The sequence below is a fragment of the Pipistrellus kuhlii genome, unplaced genomic scaffold (assembly GCF_014108245.1).
Source record: "Pipistrellus kuhlii isolate mPipKuh1 unplaced genomic scaffold, mPipKuh1.p scaffold_m20_p_46, whole genome shotgun sequence".
Taxonomy (NCBI): domain Eukaryota; kingdom Metazoa; phylum Chordata; class Mammalia; order Chiroptera; family Vespertilionidae; genus Pipistrellus; species Pipistrellus kuhlii.
Window position 1 is genome coordinate 1,410,744 of NW_023425547.1, and position 12,004 is coordinate 1,422,747.

Consider the following 12,004-nt stretch of genomic DNA (forward strand, 5'->3'; position numbering starts at 1 on the left):
TGTATTACAAAGCCACTGTTCTCAAAACAGCCTGGTACTGGCACAAGAACAGACATATAGATCAATGGAATAGAATCGAGAACCCAGATATCAACCCAAATCTATATGCTCAATTAATATTTGACAAAGGAGGCACGAATATACAATGGAGTCAAGACAGTTTCTTCAATAAATGGTGTTGGGAAAATTGGGTAGACACATGCAAAAGAATGAAACTAGATCACCAACTTACACCATACACAAAATAAACTCAAAATGAATACAGGACTTAAACATCAGACGGGAAACCATAAAAATACTAGAAGCATCCTCAGGCAGCAAAATCTCAGACGTATGCCAAAAGAACTTCTTCACTGATACTGCCCCTAGGGCAATGGAAGCTAAAGAGAAAATAAACAAATTGGACTACATCAAAATAAAAAGCTTTTTTACAGCAAAAGAAACCATCAACAAAACAACAAGAAAGCCCACGGTGTGGGAGAACATATTTGCAAATAACACCACTGATAAAGGTTTAATCTCTAACATCTACAGACAGCTGATACAACTAAATAAAAGGAAGATGAATTATCCAATTAAGAAATGGGCAAGGGACCTAAATAGAATATTTTCAAAAGAAGACAGAAGGCAGGCCAAAAGGCACATGAAAACATGCTCAAAGTCACTAATTATATGAGAGATGCAAATCAAAACAACAATGCGGTACCATCTCACACCTGTCAGAATGGCCAACATCAACAAATCGACAAACGACAAGTGTTGGCGAGGTTGCGGAGAAAAAGGAACCCTCGTGCACTGCTGGTGGGAATGCAGGACTGGTGCAACCACTGTGGAGAACAGTATGGAGTTTCCTCAAAAACCTGAAAATGGAACTCCCATTTGACCCAGTAATCCCACTCCTAGGAATATATCCCAAGAAACTAGAAAACCAGTCAGAAAGGATATATGCACCCCTATGTTCATAGCAGCACAATCTACAATAGCTAGAATTTGGAAACAGCCTAGGTGCCCATCAGCAGATGATTGGATCCAAAAACTATGTTACATCTACACAATGGAATACTATGCTGCCATAAAAAAGAAGGAATTCTCATCATTTGCAGCAACCTGGATGGAATTGGAGAACATCATGCTGAGTGAAATAAGCCAATCAATGAAAGAGAAACACCACATGACCTCACTCATTTGTGGATAATAAAGAGCATTATAAACTGATGAACCAAAAGATAGATATAGAGACAGTAAAGCAACAAGCAGATTGTCAAATTACAGCGGGGAGGGGAGGAGGATCTGGGGGAGATAATAGATCAACCGAAGGACTTGTATACATGCATATAAGTACAACCAATGGACATAAAACTATGGGGAGGGAGGGGATATGGGGGAGGGAGGGAGGGGGGCAAAAAAATCATTAAAATATGTAAAAAATAAATTAATTAATTAAAAAAGAACAAGAATAAATTGTGAGAGGAACATAATTGTAAAGAAAAAAAATGGCAATAAATAAATACTATCAACAATAACTTTAAATGCAAATGGATGAGATGCTCCTTTCAAAAGACACAGGGTAGTACAAGAGAATATGACAACTGGCAGGAAGGTAGGGAGGGAGAGAGTGTGAGAGAGTGAGGGAGCAATAGAGGGGTATGTGGACATGTGAGGAATGTGTGTGTATGAGATAGGGAAAGTTAGATTCTGCAGGTCTTCCAAGGGACTGCCAAACAGGGCAACTTTAGATGCAGAGCCCTGCTCCCAATGCGGATACTCTGGGGTGGCCAGCATGGGCATAGAGACCATGCCATCTTGAGAAACAGACCTGCTTGAGATTAGGATCCTGGCCTCAGAATCACCCAGTCTGATCTCAGACCTAAACCAAGACCCTGCAGCCACTGGGGACAGAGAGTTGTGACCACAGCTGCAGACCCACAGACACCAAGAATCTAAATATCCCATTGGCAGATTTCTGTGAGTCACAGTGCCTATCCCCCTCCCCGCAGACTCTCGGGCAGTGCCCTAGTAACTGATAGATGCGCCCCTTGCACAGACCACAGTATAGCTATAGGAATTTGAGCCTGGGAGTGTGCGGACACTTGGAATCTGTTTCCCGCAATGCAATCAGGTGACCACACCCAAAGCACAATTCAAGGTGGCAGTGCCACCTGACTTTGATTCTGGACAAGCACACATGGAAGTCTGTTTTCCATAGCACAGGAGCAGACCTCCTGCTGATAAAGTGCTACTGTGCAACCCAGTCCCCCAAGCTTACCTGGACCCTGATTCTCCACGTGGGAGGCAGCACTAACACCAGTGACTTGACTCTGTTTCTTATTGTGTGCACCAGAGACCCCTGACTCCTAGTGCATTCACACTAAGATCCAGTGACTCTTACTTCTTGGTGCATGCATACCCAAGGACCCTGGTTCTCAGAAAAAGACTGCACGGAGCAACAGAGACTCTGATACTCAATTCTTGGTGTAGGCACAGGGGAACTCTGGCTCAAGGCACATGCAAGGGAGCCCTGATTGTTGGCACCACCAGTGTGGTCTTTGTTTCAGCTTGGAGCAGGCAGTGTCCCTGATTCTAAGTGCACTCACAAGGCCACACTGAATGGTGAGAACACTGACTCTGGGTGAGGCTGGTTCCAACCAACCAATGGCAGCCACACATCTTGGAGTTGTTCAGTGACACTCTGGTGGTGTGAAGCTCCCACTGCACACACCCCAGGTCTATGCAACTTGACATTTGAAGCTTCTGGTGATATTCAGATTTGGGAGATGACACAATCCCCAGAGGAAAGAAAATGAGGAGTCACCAAGAAAAGAAATTAATGAAATTGAAGAATGCAACATGACAGAAAAAGAATTCAGAATAATTGTTGTACAATGCATTCACAGGTTGGATTGAAAATCAACAAATTATGCAATAATTAGGAAGAAATGAAAAGTGATATAGTTACAATCAAAAACACAATGGAAGATTTCAACAGGAGACTAGAAGAAGCATAGAACTGAATTACTGAATTAAAAGATAAGGTAGAGAAACAAGCTCAATCTGGACAGCAACTGGAAAAAAAAATAAAGTAGGAGGAGAGCCTAAGGGAGCTTTGGGAAAACACAAAACAAAGTAACATACAAATAATAGGGCTGCCAGAAGGACAAGATGAGCAGCAAGGATTAGAAAATCTATTTGAAGAAATGACAGAAAACTTCCTGGATATGAGGAAGAAAAAAGATATACAAGTACAGAGAGTCCCAAGCAAGATGAATCCCAAAAGACCCACACCAAGACATGCCATAATTACAATGGCAAATGTTCACGATAAAGAGAGAATCTTAAAGGCTACAAGAGAGAGATGAAGAGTTACCCCATCAGATTATAAAATGATTTCTCAAGCTAGAAGGGAACGGAAAGAGATATACAAAGTGACACAAAGCAAAGGACTGGATTAAAGAATACTCTATCCAGCAAGACTATGAATCAAAATTGAAAGGGAAATCAGGAGGTTTGCAGACTAAAAAACACAAAGGGAGTTTATTACTACCAAGCCATCAATGCAAGAAATGCTAAAGGGAATGCTGTAAAAAGAAGAAATAAAAAGGTAAGAAGGAACACTGAATCAAAATATAGAAATGGCTACAAACAAGTACCTTTCAATAATAACTTTAAACTTAAACAGAATAAATGTTCCAATCAAAAGGCATTGAGTGCTTAGATGGAAAAACAAAAACAAAAACAAACAAAAAACACACAAAACACAACCCAAATATATGCTGTCTATAAGAGACCCACCTCAGAAAAAAGGGACTTCATACAGATTGAAAATGAAGGGATGGAAAAACATCTTTCAGGCAAATAGAAAATAAAAAAAAGCTGGGGTAGCAGTACTTATTTCAGACAAAATAGACCTCAAAAAACAGGCCACAAAAGAGATAAGGAAGGCCCTTTCATAATAATAAAGGTATCAATACAATAAGAGGAAATAACCCTGAAAAACACACAATACAGGAACACCCAAATACATAAAACATCTCCTGGAAGATATAAAGGGAGAGATCGACAGCAATACAATCATAGTAAGGGACTTTATTTTTATTTTTTTAAATATATTTTATTGATTTTTTACAGAGAGGAAGGGGGAGGGACAGAGAGTTAGAAACATAGATGAGAGAGAGACATCAATCAGCTGCCTCCTGAACATCTCCTACTGGTGATGTGCCCACAACCAAGGTACATGCCCTTGACTGGAATCGAACCTGGGACCTTTCAGTTCACAGGCCGACACTCTATCCACTGAGCCAAACCATTTTTGTCAATAGTAAGGGACTTTAATACACCACTGACATCACTGGAAAATCCTCTAGACCACATGTGTCAAACACAAGGCCCGCGGGCCAAATCCGTCCCACCAGGCCTTGCAATGTGGCCCGCACCGCGCTGTCATCACTGCACTCCGCTGCGTTTCCATCACAATGACAGTTTATGACTGTTCAGTAAACCATTCGGCCCGCGATTTAGGCTGGATTTTAGATTTTGGCCCCTTCTCTGATTGAGTTCGACACCCCTACTCTAGACAAAAAAATCAGCAAAGAAACAGCAATTCTAAATGACTCACATTCTAAATGACTCACATTCTAAATCAGATGGACCTAATTGACATCTTCAGAGCATTTCACCCCAAAGCCATGGAATATATGTTCTCAAGTGCACATGGGGCATTTTCAAAAATAGACCACATATTGGGTCACAAGCAAAGTCTCCCCAAATTCAAAAAGATTGAAATCATATCAAGTATTTTCTCAGACCACAAAGGTATAATATTAGAAATAAACTACAATAATAAAAACAGCCCCAAAAATTCAAACACTTGGAAGCTCAATAGCATGCTATTAAACAATGATTGAGTTATCAATGAAATCAAAGAAGAAATTAAAAACATCCTGGAAAATAATGACAATCAATACACAACAATTCAAAATCTATAGGACACAATGAAAGCAGTCCGGAGAAGGAAGTTAATAGCTCTACAAGCCTACCTCAAAAAAAAAAACAAAACACACACACACACACACACACACACACACACACACACACACACAAATGATAGTGAATCATCTAACTCAACAACTCAAAGAATTGGAAACAGAGCAAAAATAAAAGCCCAGAGTGGGCAGAGAAAGGATAATAAAGATCAGCAAAAATGAATGACAAAGAGACAAAACACACACACACACACACACACACACACAATACAATAGATCAATAAGTCCAAGAGCTGGTTCTTTGAAAGGATAAACAAGATTGGTGAACCTCTTGCCAGACTTACCAAGAAGTACAGAGAGAGGACCCAAATAAACAAAATCAGAAATGAAAGAGGTGAAATAACAACAGACCTTGCTGAAATGCAAAGGATTATTAAAAAAAAAATACTATGAACAACTCTATTCCAACTAACTGGACAACCTGCAGGAAATGGACATATTCCTAGAAAAATACAAACTTCCAAAACTTACTCAGCAAGATTCTAAAAATCTCAATAGGCCAATAACTATGGAAAAAATTGAAGCAGTTATCAAAAAGCTCCCAGCAAACAAAAACCAGGTCCAGACAGCTTCACAGAGGAGTTATACCAAACATTCAAGGTAGAACTAAAACCTATACTCCTCAGACTATTCCAAAATATTCAAGAGGAAGGAACACTCCAAAGCTCATTCTATAAAGCCAGCATCACCATAATACCAAAACCAGATAAAGACAACTCAATAAAAGAGAATTACAGGCCAATATCCCTCATGAACATAGATGCTAAAATCCTCAACAAAATTCTAACAAATCAAATTCAGCAATACATAAAAAATATCATACACCATGACCAAGTGTGATTTTTTCCCTGGGATGCAATGTTGGCACAATATCCACGAATCAATAAATGTGATACATCACGTAAACAAATTGAGAGATAAAAATCACATAGTCATATCAATTGATGCAGAAAGAGCATTTGACAAAATCCAACACCCATTTTTTATAAAAACTCTCAACAAGGTGGGAATAGAAGAATCATACCTCAACATAATTAAAGGCATATATGACAAACCCACAGCCAACATCATACTAAATGGACAAAAACTAAAACCATTTCCCCTAAGAACAGGAACAAGACAGGGATGCCCCCTCTCACCACTCTTGTTCAATACAGTATTGGAAGTACTAGCCATTGTGATCAGATAAGAAGAAGAAATAAAAGGCATCCAAATTGGAAAAAGAAGTAAAACTGTCCTTATTCTCATATTACATGATGCTGTACATAGAAAACCTTAACGACTCCATGAGAAATTATTAGACTTAATAAATGAATTTGGCAATGTAGCGGGGACACAAAATGAATGCCAAAAAATATATAGCATTTATTTGCACCAATTGTGAACTTACAGAAAGAGAGACTAAAAAAAAACAATTCCATTTACCATTGCACCCCCAAAATTAAGATTCTTAGGAATAAACTTAACTAAGGAGGTAAAAGACCTATATGCGTAAAACTATAGGACTCTGAAAAAAAAAAAAGAGAGAGAGAGAGATAGAGGAAGACATAAACCGATGGAAGAACATACTGTGTTCATGGATTGGAAGAATCAACATAGTCAAAATGTCCATACTACCCTAAGCAATCTATAGGTTCATTGCAATCCCCATTAAAACACCAAGGTCATATTTCACAGACCTAAAATGAACATTCCAAAAATTCATCTGGAATAAAATAAAGATCCTGAATAGCTGCAGCAATCCTGAGAAAGAAGAATAAAGTAGGTGGGATCTTAATACCAGATATCAAGCTGTATTATACAAAGCCACTGCTCTCAAAACAGCCTAGTGGCACAAGATCAGACATATAGATCAATGGAATAGAATAGAGACCCCAGAAATTGATCCAAACCACTATGCCCAATTAATATTTGACAAAGGAGGCAGGAGCATACAATGGAGTCAAAGCAATCTCTTCAATAACTGGTGTTGGAAAAATTGGACAAATACATGCATAAAGATGAATCTAGACCACAAACTTATACCATACACAAAAGTAAACTCAAAATGGATACAGAACTTAAACATAAGACAGGAAACATAAAAATACTAGAGGAATCCACAGGCAATGAAATCTCAGACATATGCCAAAGCATTTTCTTCACTGATACTGCTCCTAGGGCAGTGGTCAGCAAATTGTGGCTTGCGAGCCACATGCAGCTCTTTGGCCCCTTGAGTGTGGCTCTTCCACAAAGTACCATGTGTAGGCACACTTGTATAGTGCGATTGGAACTTCGTGGCCCATGCACATAAGTCGGTTTTTGGCCTGGGTGAGTCTATTTTCAAGAAGTGGAGTTGGTTTGCATCTCTCGGATAATTAGTGACTTTGAGCATGTTTTCATGTGCCTTTTGGCCTTCCTTCTGTCTTCTTTTGAAAATGTTCTATTTAGGTCCATTGCCCATTTTTTAATCGGATTATTTATCTCCCTTTTATTTAGTTGTATAAACAACAATGCGGTACCATCTCACACCTGTCAGAATGGCCAACATCAACAAATCAACAAACGACAAGTGTTGGCGAGGTTGCGGAGAAAAAGGAACCCTCGTGCACTGCTGGTGGGAATGCAGACTGGTGCAACCACTGTGGAGAACAGTGTGGAGTTTCCTCAAAAAACTGAAAATGGAACTCCCATTTGACCCAGTAATCCCACTTCTAGGAATATATCCCAAGAAACTAGAAACACCAATCAGAAAGGACATATGCACCCCTATGTTCATAGCAGCACAATCTACAATAGCCAGAATTTGGAAACAGCCTAGGTGCCCGTCAGCAGATGATTGGATCCAAAAACTGTGGTACATCTACACAATGGAATACTATGCTGCCATAAAAAAGAAGGAATTCTCATCATTTGCAGCAACCTGGATGGAATTGGAGAACATCATGCTGAGTGAAATAAGCCAATCAATGAAAGAGAAACACCACATGACCTCACTCATTTGTGGATAATAAAGAGCATTATAAACTGATGAACCAAAAGATAGATATAGAGACAGTATATCAACAAGTAGACTGTCAAATTACAGCGGGGAGGGGAGGAAGATCTGGGGAAGATAAGAGATCAACCGAAGGACTTTTATACATGCTTATAAGTACAACCAATGGACACAAAACTCTGGGGAGGGAGGGGATGTGTGGGAGGGAAGGAGGGAGGGGGGCAAAAAAAATCAATAAAATATTTAAAAAAAAAAAACACCAAAAAACAAACAAAAAAAACAACAACATAAAAAAAAGAAAAAAAAAAAGAAGTGGAGTTGGAAGTAGGCGTGTTGGTCGGTCGGGTGAAGGGAGATGTGGCGCAGGCATGCCAAGGGATATGCAGCATGTGGGACGCGTGTGCTATTCATGCAGAGTTGAGTGAGCCAGTTAGTCAGAAGTCTCATTGTGCAGTTGTTAGTGTTAGTCGCATCCACAAATCACTCGAGGGTAACAAAAGTACCTACTCGAAGCATAAAGTTACCTGTATTTTTCCAATCAGCTGCAAATCCTACAGGTATTTTTGTCATCAATTTAAGAATTGTAATTATTTTGTGTTGATAGCTTTATTATTACAAAATGAAACTTTTTTTAGGTGCCCTGTTTGATATGGCTACAAAGAAGAAGAAAAATGGAATACAAAAACCTTGAATTTAAAGTTGAATTGACAGAGAGTTTCGCATTTATTTAAAACTTAAATGGCCTTCTGATCTATCTTATTTGTTAGGAAAAATTGGCACATAACAAGAAATCAAATTTGGAGAGACACTTTAAAACTAAACACATGTCATTTAGTACTAAATATCCTGTTGGTGATGCAAGGAAGAAAGCAGTTGAGGAACTTTAGAAGAATCAAGAAAAATCAAGTTCTGTTTTTAATTACTGGATGCAATTTTCCAACAATGTTAATATTGCAAGTTTTGTGGTTAGTCAAGAGATTGCTAAAAGAGGAAAACCATATAATGATGGCGAATACATAAAAAGTTGTTTCATAAATGCATCTGAAGAGCTATTTCAGGATTTTAAGAACAAAGCAGATATTCTAAAAAAATAAAAATAATAGAGTTACCATTGTCTGTTAAAACAGTGAAAGATAGAACAGTAAATTTCTTTGAATATAATTGATCAGCAAGTTGAAGATCTTAAATTGGTTTCAGCTTTATCAATAGCAGTTGACGAGTCTTGTGACATAAATGATACAAAGCAAGTTTCACTTTTTGTACAATTTATTTCATCTACAGGTCCTAAAGAAGAACTTTTATGATTATTGCTACTCAAAGGTCAAACATGTGGAGAGGATATAGCAAATGCTGTAATTGAGTGCATTGAAAAACATCATATCCCACTCAATAAAATTGTCTCAATTTCAACAGACAGGGCGAAAAGTATGACCAGCATAAGAAATGGGTTTGTTGCTATTTTGAAAGAAAAAAATTAATCATAAGATACTTACTTACCATTGCATCATTCGTCAAGAAGCACTTTGTGCACAGACATTTCCAGAAGAAATTTGCAAAGTTATGGAATTGCTGATTAACATTATCAACTCCATTATAGCTAAAGCTCTTAATTACTGCCAATTTAAATAATTTTTAGTTGAAATGGAGAGTGAGTATGAAGATCTTCTGCATAACAAGGTACATTGGTTATCAAGGAGAAATATTTTGAAATTTTCTTATTAATAGAAATTAAAGCATTTATCCTTGAGAAGAGTGTTCATTTTCAGGAACTATCTATCGATCAGTGGACCCATTATTTTCTTTCATGGTAGACATTATGTCTCACCTAAATCAGCTTAATTGTAAACTACAGGGGAAAGGAAACAATTTATTTTTCCGATGTTAGAAGAAGTTATTTCATTCGAAAACAAATTATCTCTTTTTGCTCAAGATTTTGAAAGAGAAACTTTGATTCACTTTCCAAGCCTGTTGAAACATAGTTGAGAAAATAATTCTGATATTGAGATTTGCTATTTCAAAACAACACTTTTAAATATGAGGGAAGCTTTTCTCAACAGGTTTCAGAAATTCAGAAACAGCAAAGCGACGTTAGACTTTATTAAAAAGCCTCTTAATGCTACTGTAACAGAATTAAATTTTCTCCCTTTAATATTGACAATGGCAACTTTGAAATGCAATTGCTGGATTTAAAAAATAAAGAATTGTGAAGCTCGAAATTTGAACATCTTTGTGCTGATATAGAAATATTAGAGAAAAACAAATGTGAACTTAGTTCACAGCACAAGTGGTTTGCTTTGAAAGACCTGGAGAAGGAAGATATGTTGATTTTCAATACCTGGAATAGTATTCCTGACTCATATAGTCAACTGAAAATACTAGTGTTTGCTGTTCTTTCCTTATTCTGGTTTACATATTTATGTGAACAATAATTTTCAAGCATGAACCTTATCAAGATTAAACTGAGAAGTCGTCTTATTGATGAGAACCTGGAATTGTGCCTAAAATTAAAAACAACATACAAACCTGACTTACCCAAACTTTCAAAGGAGATGCACATAAGTGTCAGTCATTGTCGTGATTTAATTTTATGGATATTGTAAGGTAAATTGTAAAGAATTTAATTTTATCAATAAATAATATTGTTATTAAGTATGATATCAAGTTTATCCAAAAAACCTATAGTTTAACTAAGACTTAAAACTTTAAGTAAAGTTTATTAAGTTAATTTTAGGCAACATTGTTGAGTGAAAGGAGATGTAGTGTTGATGACTGAGAAAGATTATATTGAGATGGTTTGGACATATAGAGAGGATGAACAAAAAGAGATAGAGGAAACGAGTATACAAGATGAGTGTGGATGGGAGAGTTGGAATTGGTCGACCTCAGCGAATGTACCTCAATCAGACAGAGTATGTTTTTAGCAAAGGCTAGTTTAGTAGTACCCTAATTAAGTTAATAACAATGTACCTACCTATATAGTTTAAGTTTAAAAAATTTGGTTCTCAAAAGAAATTTCAATTATTGTACTGTTGATATTTGGCTCTGTTGACAGATGAGTTTGCCAACCACTGTCCTAGGGCAATAGAAACTAAACAGAAAATAAATAAATGGGACTAAATCAAAATAAAAAGCTTTTTCACAGCAAAATAAACCATCAACAAAACAACAAGAAAGCCCACTGCATGGGAGAATATATTTGAAATTTTATCTCCAATAAGGGTTTAATATCCAACATTTACAGGGAATTCATACAACTTAACAAAATGAAGATAAACAATCCAATAAAAAATGGACAACGTGCCTAAATAGACACTTTTCAAAAGAAGACACAAGGAAGGACAAGAGACATATAAAAACTTACTCCAAGTCACCAATTATCAAAGAAATGCAAATCAGAATGACAATGCAGTATCATCTCACACGTGTCAGAATAACTCTCATCAACAAATCATCAAATGACAAGTATTGGCAAGTATGCAGAGAAAAAGGAACCCTTTTGCACTGCTGAAAGGAATGCAGATTGGTGCAGCTTCTGTAGAGAACAGTGTGGAGTTTCTTCAAGAAACTAAAAATGGGACTCCCATTTGATTCTGACATCCTACTTCTGGGAATATATCCCAAGAAACTAGGAACATCAATCGGAAAGTACAATATATATGCATCCCTGTGTTCATAGCAGCACAATTCACCATAGCTAAGATTTGGAAACAGCCTATGTGCCCATCAGCAAATGAGTGGATTAAAAAACTGTGGTACATCTACACAGTGGAATACTGCACTGCTATTAAAAAAAGAAGGAATTCTTACCATTTTTAACAGCATGGATGGAACTGGAGAGCATTATGCTAAGTGAAATAATCCAGTCAGAGAAAGATAAATACCACATGATCTCACTCACTTATGGAATATAATGAACAACATCAACTGATGAACAAAAACAGATCCAGAGACAGAGAAGCAGTGATCAGACTCTTAAACATTAGAGGGA

General features: G+C 37.3%; 1 pseudogene; it reads left to right on the forward strand.

Moving 5' to 3' along the window:
• The first annotated feature begins 9,167 nt into the window (after nt 1–9,167).
• LOC118704743 lies at nt 9,168–9,645 on the forward strand (annotated as a pseudogene).
• The last annotated feature ends 2,359 nt before the right edge of the window (nt 9,646–12,004 follow it).